General features: G+C 41.2%; 1 long non-coding RNA gene and 1 other non-coding gene across 2 annotated transcripts in view; both read left to right on the top strand.

Annotated features, from left to right (window-relative positions):
- The first annotated feature begins 5,813 nt into the window (after positions 1-5,813).
- The window catches only part of LOC143415158 (uncharacterized), a 28,190-nt gene continuing 15,439 nt past the window's right edge, over positions 5,814-18,564 (top strand). Inside the window, exon 1 of the long non-coding RNA XR_013095784.1 lies at positions 5,814-6,603. This is a non-coding gene — a long non-coding RNA (uncharacterized LOC143415158). The remainder of the gene's footprint in view (positions 6,604-18,564) is intronic.
- LOC112430472 (5S ribosomal RNA) lies at positions 7,950-8,068 on the top strand. Its single transcript, XR_003022074.2, has one exon. It is a non-coding gene; the product is annotated as a 5S ribosomal RNA (ribosomal RNA).

Below are 18,564 nucleotides of genomic sequence, written 5' to 3'. Positions count from 1 at the left end.
TGAACAGTATAAGGGCAATAAAGTGATGGTACAGAAATCTGCATCTGGTCAGAAGGAAAAGCACGCACACTTGGAAGACTTGGCCAGATTTTTATAAAATTATTGGCTGACAGTGGACAGATGAAAGGATGTGGATGGTCACACCCTCGTGCAGTAAAGACGGTGTTCGGTTCATTGAATACACAAAACCAAACACACAAAAGACACAATAAGACAGCTGATCAGTTTGCTTCACTGACTCATCTTTTTTTTTTTTTTTTTGCCTGTCCCGTTTGGATCTTTAGCCATCAGAATTGTTGTCTGAAGGCCAAGAAAGATGCCAAGCGGCTTTACTTTACCAATTGGATCATCACGGTCTTGTGTTTGGGCCATTTGATTGACCTTTATTATAATTATATATTTATTTGATTTGATTTTTGGTTGTTACAGATGGGACAGACATGACTGGGGGATAGGACAGGGAGAAAGAATGAAAGAAAGAGAGGGGGAGAAAAAAAATAGAGGGGAGAAGAGACGGTGAGAAAGGGGGGAAGAAAAAAAGAAAAACAAACAAAACACCTGGATCACCTGTATGGAGATAAGAAAAAACAGAAGAGAAAACAAACAAGAAAGAGCAACATAATAAATATAGCACCATCACAATAAAACAGCTAACAGTAGATAACAGTAGATACCAAATATTAGATGTTATGTTACAGCACGCAAGATCGACAGCGCACAATGTGCTTTCAGGCAGCAGCCAAGAAAGGTGTAGTTTGTGTCTGTGCTGGCTTTCAGTTGTGCTGTTTCTCTTGCCCAGCCATGCACACACAGACACTGTGCTACACTTACACAGTGAGACAGATGCTCACAGAGACGTCCAGATACATTTTGTCCTTGCTGGAGGTCACCTTGTGTGTGTTTTTTGGCCCACTGTGGCCTCACACCGAGCTCCTGCTGTTTTTTGAACACTTTAACAGCTAACAACTTTTAGCTTCCTGTTGAACACACTTAAGTGGTCACTCACTTCCTGTGCCCTGGGCAATAAGAGACGTTTTGTGTTTTATAATTTATTGATATGTTTGATCCTTTCTGACCTGCGTTAATGAAGCAGTCATTAGAGCACCATGTCCGCTATAATAGTTCTGTAGTTTGTAGAGGTGGGAATCACCATACACCCCACGATACGATATTATCACAATACTTAACTCACGATACGATATTATTGCGATTTTTTTTTAATATATTTTTGCAATATTATGGGTATTGCAATACAATATTTTGTGATTTATCACATGTTTTTTCTACTGCAGATTTTGTCCATAAAGGTAAACTTTATCATTATTCATTTTATTTTAATAATAAAGTCTCACACTCAGTCTTTCTCTCATGTCAGTCAGTTTTATTGCTGACAAAGTGAACGGTTTGTATAACAGTCTAGTAACCAACTTAACTGAACGTAACTATCTGGTACAATTATAGCTTATAATAAAATATAATTTTACATTAAATAAAAAATTTTTAAATTTAAATAAAATAAAACATTTCTTAAATTAAAATAAGTAAACTGTCCTGTTTGTTGCTGCCCTAAAAAGTTAAACACATTTGGACAGTGAAGCAATGTCAGCATTCTTGCTCAGAAAAAGGAGCTGATCCACATGCTCTGAAGTCAGAGTGCTCCGTTTTGCTGTGACGATGTCTCCAGCGGTTGAGAAGACTCTTTCAGCCGAGACACTAGTACCTGGGATACAAAGATATCTTTTTGCCAGCGTGGCCAGGAAAGGATAGACTTCCTCATGGGATTTCCACCAGCTTAGTGGGTCTTCTGTGAGTGCCAGTGATGTGACCTCCTGGTATCTTTTCACCTCCTCCTCAGCTGTGGCAGATAATGATTTTGGTGGGGCTCCAACATCACCATAAGTCTGACCAAGCAAGTCTGTTAACCCACGAGACTTCCTCATCTTGGCTGGTATGAGAGGGGGTCTGGGATTTTGTTCAGTCTCGTCGGGTTTCTCATGATGTTCATGGGCTTCTGGCTCACAGATGGGCTGCTGCCTCTTTTCTTCCTGTAGAAAACCCACACACATACAGAGAGAGGGAGAAAATAAATATTTCATATCTTTTAGTATGCAGTAATATGTTAGCAAATTATAATTAATGTATTTAATTGTTAAATAGAATATTACCAATATGACAAAAATATCACCGATCTACTAATATTGTAAGTTATTTAAATTATAACACCAGAATGTTTGCTTACCTGAAGGGTTATAGCCTCAGCAACCACTCTGGCATAGGTTTCCTGTCTTTCCTCCAGTGACAGGAATGGCAGGGTTTTAAAGCGTGGGTCGAGAGCTGATGCTGTGTAGAGGGTGTTCCTCTCGACTGTGCTGGCATATCTCTTCTTAAGATCTTGACTGATACTTTGCTTGATGTTTCTGACCAGTGCTGTGTCACCAATGTTGTCTTGGGTGTCGTGCAACAGCTGTGCTAGCAGCGGTGCTACGAGAGACAGAGTAGGATTCTTTTCCTCAGACATCACAGTAGTCGCGACTTGCATTGACTTCAAGGCCCGGACAATTTCTTCAGTGTTCCCAATATCCGTCTCATTTAGAGTAAAGATATGTGCTACTCTTTCTGACTTCGGGAGACAGCAGCGCTGCACAAATTGCAGGTTGTTGTTCAAGGAAACGCTGGAGCATGTCATAAGCACTGTTCCATCTCGTGCAGACGTCGGTCTTGAGCTTGTGAGTCGGGAGCTGTAACATTTTCTGTTTTTGCTCCAGAGTGTGGTTTGCCACTGTGCTTCTATTGAAAAACCCAGTTATGCGCCGCACTCTCCCCAAGACCCTGGCTACTGCAGGCAGGTTTAAGGCTCGTTGTGATGCCAGATTGAGCGTATGGGCGAAACACTTCACATGCAGGTATCCCGCTAGCTGAGTGGCAATTGTCATATTAGAAGCATTGTCGGTGACAACCACAAGATTTTTGTCGGCAATCCCCCATTCCTGTGCTGCATTTTGCAGGAGATTTGCAATGTTCGCTCCGGTGTGACTTTCATGTAATGTTCGAGTTTGGAGAACGTAAGACAGCAGTTGCCAGTCCGCTGTGAGATAATGAGCTGTTATAGTCACATATGAATCCACAGCCCGCGAGGTCCATGCGTCGCAAGTTAATGCAACCCTTTCTGCTGTGCTCAAACTTTCCTCAACTTTACGCTTCACATCTATGTAGAGATTGGGTACGGCTGTGTCGGCGAAAAAACATCGTGATGGTATCACATACCTGGGTTCCAGCGTCTTGATCATGTAAGAAAAGCCCTCGTTTTCCACAATGTTGTAAGGACGCAGGTCTTTGCAGATGAAGTACGTGATAGATTGTGTTATTTTCTTAGCTCGCTCTGAATTGGGAGATAGCTTTGCTAAGCTAAGAGCGACCAGCGTGGGTTGATTTTTCAGTGGAGCTGATTCAGAGCTAGCTTTCCCGTCCGCGGTTAATGCTATATTTGGATGGTGCCGTGTAAGATGGGCCCTCATGTTCGTAGTATTCCCAGAGTACTTTATTTTCATACGACACACCTTGCAAATCCCGTGTATCATATCCATCTCATTTGTTCCATCCTTGTTAAAAAATCCAAAGTACGTCCAGACGTTTGATTTAAACGCAGATGGCGCTTTTCTGATCTCTTTTTCTTCCTCCATCTTTGTTTGATCAATTTTCCCATGTGCTGACCTAACCTCTGCTGACCTCACTAGAGAAAAAGCTCAACCGCACCATCTGGTGGATTGGAAGTTTTTGGAACAAAATATCGATGTCTGCTGTCCCTGTATCGATACATTATTGGCAAACAAAATATCGCGATACTACGCAGTATCGATTTTTTCCCCCACCCCTAGTAGTTTGATGCTTGAGTCGTTGCAGACTTGTTGAAACTCCCTCACCCGTCAAAGCAGCGTCTTTGTTATTGGAGTCCAGCAGATGGCAGTGTTTCACTGTCTGACGGCTGTCTGAAGCTTCAGCTGGATTATTCGTTTGCTATGTTTGCCATGTTACAGTGGGGAGGAAAAACTCCGTTTTAACAGGAATATCTAGACATGAGTGATTACTGCAGTGGGGCACTATCTGTGCTATCTATAAGAAATGTTAGCAACAATAAAACTCTGAGGATCAGGGCTCCATTTCACTCCAGTGTTCAGTGGCATTTTAAAAGAGTGAATACCGACGCTGAATGTCTTTGTAAAGCAAAAGCACTTTGTTAGCCTTTACAGAGCAAAGCTATGGATCAATGTGCAGTGAAGAAAAATCCAGGTGGCCAGTCTGTCCTTTCCTAACCAATCACAGAGCTCCTTACATTGCACCATGTGGCTAATTTGCGTTTTACTGATATTGCTGGGCTGCTGTCAATCATATCATATATTACAACAGAGCATTGACCTTTAACCTGTTTAATTCATACTGAGTATTTAAAAAAAATGTATTGTCATAATAAATTCTGCCTCACTGAAACACCATTTTGCATTAGCCTCTATCACCTGACTTGTCACTGATGATATCACTGAGCAGGCGAGCGGTAGCGGCGGGGGGGGGGGGTGTAGGTGAAGCTCGTGAAGAACAAAAATTCTGTACGAGCAGATGCAGTGAGTCCAATAACCAGGGGTAACTGGAAATAAGGTGTTGTAGGTTGGCTTCCACAGTGTAAAGAGACGCTTCTCCCTCATGCTCTAACAGTTGGTAAATCAATTTAGAAGCAGAGTCGATAACGGCCTCCTGAAGCTCCCTAGGTGGGGTGACTGCCGCTGGATCCATATCTGGCTGGTCCGTACTGTCACGGCGGGTAAGGAGAGCCGTGTGAAAATAATAAATGAGGATCCAATCGCAGGCAGTAGTGGAGAAGTGAAGGTGGTTTATTGAACACAAAAATAAATATGGACAAACAGCAAATGGAGCAGGAACTAAACTAGACTGGAAACAACTAAACTACAGAGCACAAACCTGGACAAGAACGAGCAGAGGAGATGGACAGCAGGGAGAACACACAGGTGAGACATGGTGGATACACAGACGGACCAGCAACTACAATGACAGAGGACACGACTTAAATACACAGAGAAACACAGGGGAATTACACACAGGTGGTGGACACAGCTGGGAATAATCAACAAGATGAGACAGAGGTAAAACTGAACACACTCACATGAGACGCAGACCTTCACAATAAAACAGGAACAAGAAACCATCACACTAAGACGCAGACTCGACATAGAGAGAGAGACAGAAAATGACACATGGAACTACCGTCTCGCCCCTCCCGGCAGTCTGTATACTTTAAGCTCGGGTAGTTTTTACACAGGATACGGGAGGATTATTGAGAAGAACCTAAGCAAACACGTGACAAGTTTTCAACAGGAATGAATGACAGTAAAAATGTTACCTCACAGATCGTTTTTATGCCATCAGTAATGAGCTGGTTTCAGCTAGACTGGACACACTCAAATGGCAAAGAAGGTTGTGTAGCCTTTGCAGAGAAGATGAAGTGCATTCATGTAAATCAAAATGCATCTTTTAATTGAGGTAGAGGTTTGTCAGAGATATTATTCTCATAATGTACCTTTGTCCCAGCTGATTGCAAAAACCTCTTGTGTACCTCTTTTCAACCACTGGGAGGCGCTACAGCTTCATTCCTTTCACACTAAGGCAGCGGTAGGGAACTCCAGGCCTCGAGGGCGTCCCTGCAGGTTTTAGACGTTCCCTACCCCTCCCCACAGCACTTTCTCCAAAGTCTTCCCTGAATCATTTAGATTTTCACTGGCACTTGAGATGGGCCTATGCATGTTTCTCCTTGAACAGGTAGCTACCCTATGTTAGCCTAGCTTTCTATCACTGATGCTCTGTGTGTATGCTGCTGCCTCTCGTCTCGTGTTACTTAAAAAATTAATCCCACAGCTTCAATAACCGTATCTAAAAATCTCTCAGTGAAAGTTACGGTTGTAGGTTTGGAAACATTTTGGGGTAGCCAGTGTTAAATAGAGACAGGGCCACATTCTTTATCTAGTCATTGTAATGAAAGAAGCACGTTAAAAACTATATGAGAGTTTGCTTTTAACAAGCATGTAATGACTCTACTTAGTTTAGGTAGTCTTAGGGAGTCAAACTGAAAGTAGCATTTTGTGGATGTTTTCCCTGCTGCCCGATCCCATCAGTCTCTTAAAGCATCATTTTTTATGCGCCCTGGTGTGACAGAGGTTTCATGGCGCTACAGGTTACCTGAGCACATCAGGTATATTACGGTTGAAAACGAGTGCCCGGCCTTCCAGTGGGTGTTCGACCCCTCGTGCACAGCTCAGGAGTCTAAACGACCCAGCAGTTATGGACATGTGTGTTTTTGGTGTGCTGTCCCTCGTTCTCCCTGCTTGCAGGTGTGTGTGTGTGTGTGTGTGTGTGTGTGTGTGTGTGTGTGTGTGTGTGTGTGGATGCCGGCGTTTTTGAGAGCACCTGTTTACAGGCACCTTCAGGCCTGGTGGGTGTGGCCCTGCCACCCTTCTCCAAATCTGTGCCCCTACCTGGCCCCCCCAACAAAAATTTTCTAGACACGCTACTGGAAACAACACGTTCTCATCCCAACAGGTAACGATGCTATGTGACAAATCATCGGTATGTGTAAATGTGTTTTTTGTTCTAATCATGAATCGCTTTGTAAAACAAGACCTGATAGGGTTAAGGTTAAAGTTACGGTTAGAGTTAATGTTAGGGATAGGGCTGGAATGGACGGCTGGAGCCTCTCCTCCAAGTGTGTGTTACTGCCGCGAACAGCATTCTGTTGTATGCGTTTCTCTGTAAGCGCTTCGAGCCTGTACTTTTTTGCTTTAACTGAGTAATGAAGTTGAATCAGTACTTTAACTTTCACTGGAACAATAGTATTTTTACTTCTACTTAAGAATGTCTGATCTTTTGCCAACTCTGGCTGTCTCTCAGTCTTGGAATACCCACTTGTTGTCCAGCGGTGTCCTGGGAATATGGGGAACTAGACAGACTGGGGAAACAATGGGAGGAGACACAAAGATGGAATCACTTTTACCATCTTTTATGTATTTGCTGGTCGTTGTGGGCGGGTGGGTGTATGGGGGCGCAGGGTGCCGCCGGTGCGTCGAGCCACCTGGGGGACTCTTCAACTGGTGAGGGAGGTTGTCACATCTTGCAGGAGCTTTCCTCTCTTCAGGAACTCTCTGCAGGAGGGGGAGATACAGGAGAGGTGGAGGAAGATCTCAGCCTGGGCGTCTATTGTCTTATGTAGTCTGGAAGATGAGTGGATGGTGGGGTGGGTGCAGTTTTCTCTGTGGTGGGGTTGGGTGGACTGTCCCGGGCTCTGTGCGGCCGGGCAGCGCTGCTGCACTGGGCCCCAGCCCGGATGGGCCTGGGCCCCCTTTCCCTAGCGGGTCGCAGAGTATGGGGGTGCCTACTGGGGTCAGCGGGGGAGCTGGCCCCAGGGAGGGGTCACTTGCCCCTCCCTTCCTTCCCTCCCCATCTCCAGCTGCCTCCCTCTTCCCGCTCCACCACAACCACCCACACATGCAGGGACTTGGAGTAGGGGTGTGTCACTAGGGTGCAGAGGAGGCATCCCCCCCCTCTGTCCCCTTCTGGCTGCCTCTGCCTCAATTTTATCCCACAACTTAGACATTCACATTACTCACACTCTCATTACACATACATATAGGATCTTGGGGGTGGGCACGCTGCACGGAATCCAAGTTACCATCAGGGTGTACACCTCACCCCTGGCGTCATTGCCCACCTCTCAATTTTAAATACACGTAGACATTGAGGGCTAGCAGGAGGGACCATGCACTTACCTGCTGCTCTCTGGCAGGTAGCTCCATGCCATCCTGGGTTTTAAATGCACCTTAGAACACATCGGGCGTGTTCAGGGTGGTATCACAGCATGTTTAAAAAGGCTGTTTCTGTGCTCTTCTCTCGCTTACGGCCATACCACCCTGAACACGCCCGATCTCGTCTGATCTCGGAAGCTAAGCAGGGTCGGGCCTGGTCAGTACTTGGATGGGAGACCGCCTGGGAATACCAGGTGCTGTAAGCTTTTGCACTTCCACACACAAACTGCAGAGGGCGCTGCTGCTCATGTTTATGCTCACAGGCATGAAAAGTTAGATTTCTGGGTAATAAAATCTTTTTTCTATCTTTTTAACATGAGAATATTATATTTCCATCTTGTCTTAAACAGTAATCAGATTAATGATGAGAAAAGTAGAACAAGGAAAGAATAGGCCATGTATCTCACGTTTAAAAAAATTGATGTTTTCTGAAAAATCTCACACAGATAAACATTTACAGGAAATTACTTTTCCTTCAAAACAAACATCAAAGAGTCTGTGGTTTTCTTTATTGATTGTACTTGAGTAGAAGCTATAAAGGAAAATTTCTATTATTCTCATTTAAAGTGTTTAAGTTCTTAAAAGCATATGCTTAGTTCTGACACTATAATAGACTGTTCAGTGGAAGTTTCTAAACTAGATGAACTTATTTCAGCCCCAGTAGTTGAAGAAGACACCTCCCTATTGCATGAATAATATACCACTGAAATTTATAAAACAGCTTTCAAAAACAAGTTTGAATTTATTTTGGATTTTCTCAAATACACACAGTGCCAAAAGCATACACACAGTCAATTCTTTTCATGTGAGGTGCTGAAGGTTCTGCACCTCATAACTCAACAAGCCCTATTAACTTCTCATTAGTGATCATGGCCGACTACAAGTGTTAGTTTCTCTTCGCAGCGTAAAAAGGATCAGCTTGAAAGCACTTGTTGGATTGACCAATATTTAGAACAACAGAAAGTCCAAGGAACTCACTGTAAACCATTTTAAGCCATTTTTATACACTTACAGATTCGGTTCAAATAATCGTTTGTAATTACAAGTTGTTTGGATATGTTACCACTTGGCCAAGGACTGGAAGAAGACCAAAGAGTCCCCCTTAGATCAGTGGGAATTTGTTATTACTGTGAACTGAGGATCCCAACCCCTTCTGGAAAGACAGCTTTCTGGGCAGACTAGACTATGACTGAGCTATATGGCCACAATGACAACAGTATGTTTGATGTATCAAAGGTGATCCTTTGAAATCTGAGAACACTGTACCAGATGTTAAGCCTGGTGGTGGTAGGATCATGCTCCGGGGCTGATTTGCCGGATGGAATAATGAAGGAGGAGGACTAGTAAAGTGAGTTTACAATCAACCATTGAAACTGATCATCAGAAATAGAAAACTTCTATATTCAGTGCTACTCCAAATCCTCAACCTCGACTTATTAGTAAAAGAAAACAAATTTCATAATATAATATGTTCTGATGACATTCAGTTGGATCTGATTTACACATCAGAGGCTTGGTCAAGTAAATGAACATGAAATATACAGAATAAAAAACTGCATGAGAAAATATTCAATACATGACTTTCCGTGAAGCCGTGCTGTCACAACCATCAGATGACACTGCATCACAGAATTTTCGCTAACCACTTTCTTCTTTTCATGACCACAACTCAGCACCTTATGAGTGTTTGCAGCTTGGTAATGCACCGTGTGCCAAAACTGTGAACAACTGAATCTGTTCTGAGAGCAGAAGAAACTTCTATGAATGCATATGTTATAATGCAATCTTTGTGTAATTTAAGGTTATAAATGGCAGTTTTTGGTTACTTTTGAGTTTACCTTCATTAATTTCACTTTTACAAACTGCTTATTTTGCCTTGTTTGAGTTCATTCTTTTCAGAACAACAGTACAAATAAGAATTTACAGTTATTATTTCATTCTGACTGTGTTTTTGATAAACAAACATACACACACACACACACACACACGTACACACACACACAAAGCTAGACTACACAGTCAAAAAATTCCAGAAATCTCTCAAATCTCAAAATTTGCTGTCAGTGTTGCTGTTCTTTATTTTGCATTCACTCCAAGAACCCCTTTCCATAGCAAATACCACATGCTGTCATATAATTTTGGCTGTCATGCTGCATTCCCCCCCAATAGGAAATTGAAGTTGTGTTTTATTTACATTTTTCCTTAGAAGATGCCGTTTTTACTGTTTCTTCTTGCACTAAAGGTGATTTTCAAAACTGGTATGTAGTTTGGCATCCGCATTTCTGACCCAAACTGAAACGAGACTCAGTGAGGGTTTGATGTCATCTTAAATCAATCACGTGATTTGGATGCTTTGTCTGTAGACTCTAGAGGGTGATACGTTCTCAGTTTATTGCTTCACACCAGACAGCCTCCTGTAATTCAGAAAGCAACTTTAATGCTTCAATACAAATGAAGAAGATAATTATCTTCTTCATTTGTAATAGCAGCCAGATGCTGCTAATGAACTGCACTTGATTAACTGTTTATCAGCAAGTGTGAGCACCTTTACGAAAGCATAATATTTGACAGTTAACACAATTATCATAATCTTCCCAGGAATCATGTCCCAGAAAATTCAAGCCAAGGTCAAACTGTGCAATGGTCAGAAAAAGCTCAAAAATCCAAGATTATATGTCAGACTCTACAGGCCTCAGTTGGCATGTTAAATATTAAAGTCCATGACAGTACAATTAGAAAAAGGTTGAATAAGTGTGGCTTGGTTGGAAGGGTTGCAAAGAGAAAGTCTGCATGGATGCAAGTTTGGTAGTAAAGTTGCAATCTCATACCAGCTGTCAACATATAAACACATAAATAAATGTCAGAAACTTCAATGATGTGAAGAAACAATGTAAAGAAGAGTGAGCCAAACATCCTTGTGAAACACTGATAGTCATACAGAAACAATTTGGTGACACTATTGCTGCTAAAAGGTAAATGACTGAATCCTGGAGTGTTCTTAGTTTTTCAGAGTATGCTATAGATTTCTATGAAAACACTTTTTTCCACATGACTGTATGTTTGTTTGTTTTCTTCTGACTGTGCTATGAGGATTAAGTTATGATTTTCTTAACAGTGCAGCAGCAGCTTGAGAATGCTGCTTGGTTAATGGGAAGTCTTAAAAGACCTGGTCAAATGTCTTACTGGAAATGTTTGATATCTTCAGTCAGCTCAGTGCAGGTTTCCCCAACCTGTGTTTGAATTCAGACTTTACATGACAGCATTGACTTGCTGCTGAATTAAAAAAAAACTAATTCAAGGTGTCCTGCATATATAATACAGTGGTCCCTTGCTATAACGCGGCCTCGCTGTGTCGCAGTTTGGTTTTTGCAATTTTACATGCTTTTTTTTTTTTTTTTTTTTTTTACAGCGCATTGTGTTCTGCGTCTTGATCAGCTGTCAAATTTACTTAAATCTTCGATCGCTAGCAGTGTGACTCTGAAGTGCTGTACTGTATGTTTGTAAGTTTTCTCACCAACAAACACAATAATTTGATTTCATTCTGTAATACTGGACTTATTTTTCTACGAAGGTTTTAACTGTGATTGCAGCCATTCCCCAACTCTCTGTGAATGGTACTCATGGCTGTTGATCAGTCGGCTGGTTTCAGTCATTATGCAAATGTACTGTTTATAAGATTGAGGAAACCTGCAGTCAGCTGAGACTGAAGAAGTCACTTGGATGAGTGACGAAACGTTTCTCCCACAAATTGCTACGTCCAGATGAACAGAATCAACTTTTGGAGGTTCCCTGTGCTTTGTTTGGCCTATTGTCATGGCGGGAGGGGACGTGGCCCCCCCTCACGTGACATCACGCTCCAAAGCCCTATAAGATGTCTGGCTCCGCCTCTGCTCAGTCGGCTAGTGCCTGAGCTCGGATCATAGCAAAATTAGGGGGAATTTAGGACTGTGCGCTATGTGCTTCGAATATTGTGTGTAGTTTTTTGTTTTATATAGTTGTCAGTCAGGCAACTAACTATGAAACAAATTACACTCCAAAAGACCCCGGGCTTCTGAAACAACAACCCGGGCTTAAGCCCAGTAAGCCACCTCCCGCTCCGCTGATGTCGTGAACACAGCAGAACTGAGGCAAGTGAACTAAGAGGTTATTTATTATTAATGACTGAACAGGGACGGCCAGTTTTCTCCCTAATATTATAATGCTAATGTATATCAGAGAGCTGTTAATAGAACTGAGTCTGTTAATAGAATTAAAAGCATATTAAAAACAAAAATGTAACTTTGTTGGAGTCATTTCAAATTGAGAGACATGGTCATCATTAACTAGGGATGCAATGATACACAAAATTCACGGTTCGGTTCGATACTTTGGTGTCACAGTTCGATATTTTTTCAATGCAAAAAGAGAGTTTATTACAGAGAAATGGCTCTTTCCAAAATAAAAGCTATACTATATGCTTCTTCTGGACTATATTCTCAGCAGCATATTAAACATATCAGGTCCCCATAAGGAGAATCATGTGCTAACGGCTGTCTAAATGACTCAGGTAAAGTTTGTAGCATGCGTGCTTGTTGTTTTTGTCTGCTTCCACTTGTCTTTGCACTAGGATGATGTCGGCGTAAATGTGCAGTCATATTCGTTCTGTTCCCACTAGTGCTGTCAGCGTTAACCTTGTTAAAATGACATTAACGCCATAACGCTGCAAATCTCCGTTAACGAGTTACCGTGGATCGACCCGTGCGTGGGGCTGGACGGCGTCAAAATGTTAACACGCTAACTGCGCTAACGCACTAGTTCCCACCAATTGAGCATTGCGTGGCACATCCGACATACTGTTTTACTTTTGTCCATGATGCGCTTACCATCTGGGTCATGCTTCACATGAAAACCGAGATAGTTCCAAATGCCAGATCTCAATGACGGTGGGGGAGGTTCAATTTCGGGTAGCGTGAGGCAGTTGCCATGTTGCAACGAGCTGAGCTTCAGTCTTGCTAGCTTGCGCTGCGCTCAGTGGATCTACACTCGACAGTGCAGCCTAGGCGGAGTAGTCGAACACAGATCCACTGAGTGCTCAACACAGACAGCATCGTCAGAAGAAAAGTTGATAAAATAAATTAAAAATGTTGAATTGTTCGATACATATGCATACCGAACCGAAAACACTGTATCGAATGGTTCAATATCAATACGAGTATTGTTGCACCCCTATCATTAACATCACAGGGTGCTTTTGCATAGAAACACATAAACAAGCACCAAATACAGAGCCATTTATTCTTTTTGTTGTCAAAGACAAAAGTGGACGAAAGAGAGACAAAATTGTGGCTCCACAAGTATAATTATAATGTAAAATAGACAATATTGATGTAAACGATATTGTCACATCTCATATCTCGTATAAAAATATATCGATATATTTAAAAGCTCGATATATCGCCCAGCCCTACTGCTGAAAGTTCTTTGTTAGTTGTCTCTGCTTATTCCCACACATGGAGCAGATAGAAATCCAATGCAGTCCAGATGAACTCCAGCACTAACTCAGACCTCAGCACTAAGACAAAATCTGTAGCTCCTCTCTTCATCAATGATTTTAAAACCAGTGAGTGTTTGTGGTTTTACAAGAGCTTTGCTTTAAGTATAAAAAAATTCTCTGGAGCAGCAACTTGGTTTTTTTTGTAGATTATTTATTGAATGCTGAAAGACAAGCAATGTCTGTGATCTGAGAGAACAGGATGAACAGCCGGTTAGAAAAAAATGTCAGAATGTAATGTTTACTTATGCAAGTGAGACAAGAAAGTCAAAAGTTCTTTCAATAACTCTTGTGATTGTGGTATTATTCCACATTCACTTACAAACAATTCTTCCATATTTCCTTAATAATAATATTCCCATTATTGTTTATGCAAACTTTACAAAGTCTTAAGAATTCCAAATCTGAAGAAATCCAAAGCAACATCATGAAACAATGATAGAAAGATCACAGTGAGTACAGAGCAGCTCTCAAATCAACAGCAGCATTGCAAGTGTACAGGTTGAAGACCACGGCCGATTTCCACACATGCAATTTCAATATGCTTCTTTATCTTTACGCCTTCGTATTTTCTTTTGTCATTTTGCAGTTTGCAGTGCAAAAGCTCCATCTCTTCAGAGCTTCTATAAAGATTGTCATTTTTATAAACACGTTGTTCTTCTTTACAAATATCTTTGACCTTTTTAAAAGTGCTAAAGATGAAGGTGTTTCTTTTTTTTTTATCTTTACCATTAACATCTTTGATCTTCCGGTCTTCTATTAGTTTATCACATGACGCTTCTGTGTTGATGATATGCTGGTTTATAAAGTTGTCAACACGTTTGTCAACACGTTCGTCAACACTTTCTTGTGCTGATCTGCTAGAAGAAACAGACGACATTTTTGTGTCTGGTTCGATGATACGCTGATTTTTGACCTTCTTAACATGTTCGTAATCCACACAGAGCACAGTGACAGAGAGCACCACCAGCAAGAAAATGGAGAGCTTCATATTTCTATTTTGAAGACAAAAAAAGAACACTGATAAGAGTAAGTAAAGTAGTCAGTTTGTTTGTTTCTGAAACGTTTTACCATTTGAACATGCTTACACATTAAAACACATTTAAAATACACATTTAATACAACAAACTGGATGATCCCAGTTGGATGAACCAAAACAACAACTGGTAAAGATGTATTACTTTTACCTCTTTCTTCAGTTAGCAGAGTGATTTGTTGTGCAGTGCAGTGTTTGGTGGGAGTCGGCTCTCTGACGCAGGGATCAATGAAGATCTTCAGGGAAGGAAATTCTCTGAAATGTCAGATTAATTGCTATAAGTTAATAAACGAAATGGTTGAATGAACAGCAGCTGCATGTAAGATCAGTTTGAATGAAGATATTTGTTTAAACAGAAATTATGTAAAGTTGACTGTATATGATACATGCAAGTAAAATATGAAAAATAGTAATGTTAGGAAAGTAAACAGTCAACATGCATCTAAAAGCTGACATGTTTTTTTGGAACAAATGAAGTGAAGCAGCCAAATACTTGTGAGCAATTAGGAGGATCCGCCCACCTGCTGCACCTGAACCAGTTGACTGGCACTCTAATTTCCTAGCTCCAGGTTTTACTTCCACTGTATTATTCTGTCTGGTGTGTTTCTGCCATGTCTGCCACATCTATTGGAGCTCACAATAGAAACTTCAAATATTTAGGTGTTGAGGTCAGTTGGCCTGTTTACGATGTTGACAACAGCAAATAGAACTTTTTTAAAACTTTGTTTTTCTCTACTTGTGTTACAAAAGATTACAGGATAACATATTATATTCATTATAATTATAATTTAAGTTTAAATAAAGTTTTAATTTCTTTATATTTTTTATTATATTAGTAATGAGGTTTGTTTAGCTTTGCACCAAAATAGATTGTAGAAATAGGCTTTAAAATGTACTCAAGTACATTTTAGAGATTTTATTCTCCTCACTTTTGAGTAAAGAAGTTGAATCTCAAAGTTTACTAGACTAATTTTAACCCAAGCACATGTACTTGTACATTTGTACTTAAATGATAAAAATATGTGTTTTACCACATCTGCACTCATGAGAAATTGGACAAACTAACATCTTTTTAAATATAAAAATTGTTTTTAATACTCGGATGAAAAAGTTAATCGCGACCTGAAGTTTTATTACACTCAAGTAAAAGGTTATGCAAAAGTAAAGAGACATAAAATCAAAGTTAAAATATAACAAGTCTAAAGACTGACCTGTGTCAAGCTGAGGATCACTCAAAAAGGACCACGAAAGAAAGCCAAGGGACAAGAGTAAAAAAGATCAGTGATTTCCATGTCAGCCCTTTTTATACTACACAACTGCCTTAGCCATAAATAGATTCAGCGCACATAGCAGCAGCTTAGCAACCACATTTCCTGTCAACTTTGCGTCTTTGAGCCCATATATGGCATATATACATCAACATGAAGCGCTACACAAACATGACTGCAAAAAAAACAATTTATAAGCTGTTTGTCTGCACAGCCAAATATGTAAAGATATGAGTCTCTGTCTGTGTACAGTTTTACACATGTTTGGTTTAATACTTAATAGCACAAGCTCATGAACTGTTAATTAATGCACCAAACATAATAAATATTGCATGAAGTTGATTAATAAAAATGTTCCTTGTAATTATGTTACTTTAATTTTACAGGAAATGTGTACTACCCATTTTTTTGTGAATGTAGTGGCGTAAAGTTCCCATCTGGTCAGCTGGTCAAAATAGAACATGTTTGCAAAAGTGCTCTGATGTTTTTGGAGCTCACAGCTCCGGTGTTCCAGCTAAAATGTTTTTTACGTTAACCGGTTAGATTTGTGTGTTCCGCATTTTGCATCCGCAGATTCTCATTTGCGTGTTGGGAAGCTGGGACGAGCTTCCCAACGTTCTACAAGTTGGGCCTCCATCGCTTGTGTCCAGATCACACACTGCACTGCCATACTACTTTGTTTTTTTCATTTCCATTTCTGTGTTTGTGCGTGTGCAGTGTGACAGGTTGTGTTAAATTGGCTCGTGGCACCGCTTCAACGGTGCGATACCCTCATGAGGGGCGACCAGAATTTCTAACAGGTTTGAAATTCTGGTCGCAATTATATGATTGCTGATCGGGAGCTGGTCATGAGGTGTTAATTGCTTCTCGTTACCCCAACCTACTCGATGCATGACACACGACTAAGGTGAAACTTGGGCCGATTCCCAAAACGGTTGCACGACTGAAAATTCATCTTAAATTGGGCCAAAAATCCCACAATCTGGCCCAATTTTTGCTAACCACTTTGACCAGCTTTAGATCAGAGGGAATTTGTTTTTACTGTGAACTGAGAGGATCCCAACCACAAATAGCCATTTGCTTCTGGAAAGAAAGCTTTATGGGCAGACTAGACTATGACTGAGCTATATGGCCACAATGACAACAGTATGTTTGATGTATCAAAGGTGATCCTTTGAAATCTGAGAACACTGTGCCAGATGTTAAGCCTGGTGGTGGAAGGATCATGCTCCGGGGCTGTTTTGCTACCAGTGGCACTGATCACAAAATGGATGGAATAATGAAGGAGGAGGACTACTAAAGTGAGTTTACAACCCATAATTGCAACTGACCTTCAGAGGTAGAAAACTTCTATATTCAATGTTACGCCAAATCCTCAACTTATTAGTAAAAGAAAACAAATTTCATTATATAATGTCAAGAGATGCATTCTAAGACACTTCTTCAGCTGAGAATCAGAGAGGAGAAACACACAGTTTTACTTGTTGCTTAGCAAAGGCAGCTCTGAGCTCTCGCACGAGAGTGAAGGTTCAGGGACTCGCAACTCTGAGACTGCCCTGGTCTTTATTTATACATCAGTGGGTGTTTGTTCCTTACATTGGAATGTGGAGGTGTGTGTGTGTGTGTGTGTGTGTGTGTGTGTGTGTGTGTGTGTGTCAGAGTGTGACCCCATAAACAACTTCCCTTAACCTGCTGGTCTGGAAAATCCAACAGTTCATCTATAAGTAAAAAAGGTACTTAGACTCAAACTGACATAGCTACGTTTATCCTACCGTAAAACAATAAAAGAAGGTACAACCTTTCCCATGCTCCCAGGATGTGGGTGTGAATGCCAGAGCACTCTGGAATGCACACAAAGCCTTTGCAGACTATTAAGGATCGCACATCCTATCACTACCATTTGCAAACTTATATTATTAAAAGATTATACTGACAATTTTCTATTGACATATAATGTCATGGTCCTGCGGCCATGACTGAGTGACTTTGTGTTTGTGTCCCTTATTGTTATTATTCTCTTTATTATTCATGGGCTGTTTTGGGATGGTTTGTGTTTTGGGATTTTAGATACTGGGTTCTGGGTTTGTGCTCCCTCTGTTGGTCCCTGGTGTTAGTGTTCCCCTGTCTCGTCAGGTTAATCAGGTCCAGCTGTTTCCCCCACCTGTGTGTGATTTCCCAGTGTCTCTTTGTGTACTTATAGTGTGTGATTTCCTCTGCTCCTCGTCGCGTCGTCTGTGTTCATACCTGGTGTAATCCCCTGCGTGCTCTCCCTGCTGTTCTCCCCTCATGCTCAGGTTTGCTATTTCTTTGTGTAGTTTCTCCCAGTTAGTTCATCCTTAGTTCTGTTTTACCATCCCCACTTTATATTTGATATTGTCAATAAATCACCCTCACACCTGAATAAGTGCTGCGTTTTGAGTCCTCCTTCCACTTTCCACACGGCCACTGCCCCGGACCGTGACATATAATATGTTCTGATGACATTCAGTTGGATCTGATTTACACATCAGAGGCTTGGTCAAGTGAATGAACATGAAATTTAGAGAAGAAAAAACTGCATGAGAAAATATTCAAAATGTGACTTTCCGTGAAGCCGTGCTGTCACACTGTGGTTAGACTGAGGGTTTGTCAACCGTCAGATGACAATGCATCACAGAATTTTTGCTAACCACTTTGTTCTTTTCATGACCACAACTCAACACCTTGCAACCTGGTAATGCACCGTGTGCCAAAACTGTGAACAACTGAATCTATTCTGAGAGCAGAAGAAACTTCTATGAATGCAATAACTCTAGATGTTATTGAAGGAAATTGCCTTCCCGGGTTTCCTCCGTGGCGTGAGCGATAAGCAGAGTTCTGTCCTTTCCT

This window comes from Maylandia zebra, linkage group LG23, assembly GCF_041146795.1.
Source record: "Maylandia zebra isolate NMK-2024a linkage group LG23, Mzebra_GT3a, whole genome shotgun sequence".
NCBI classification, from domain to species: Eukaryota; Metazoa; Chordata; class Actinopteri; order Cichliformes; family Cichlidae; genus Maylandia; species Maylandia zebra.
The sequence above is the reverse complement of the archived record's forward strand: the minus strand, read 5'-3'. Positions and strand labels throughout refer to the sequence as shown.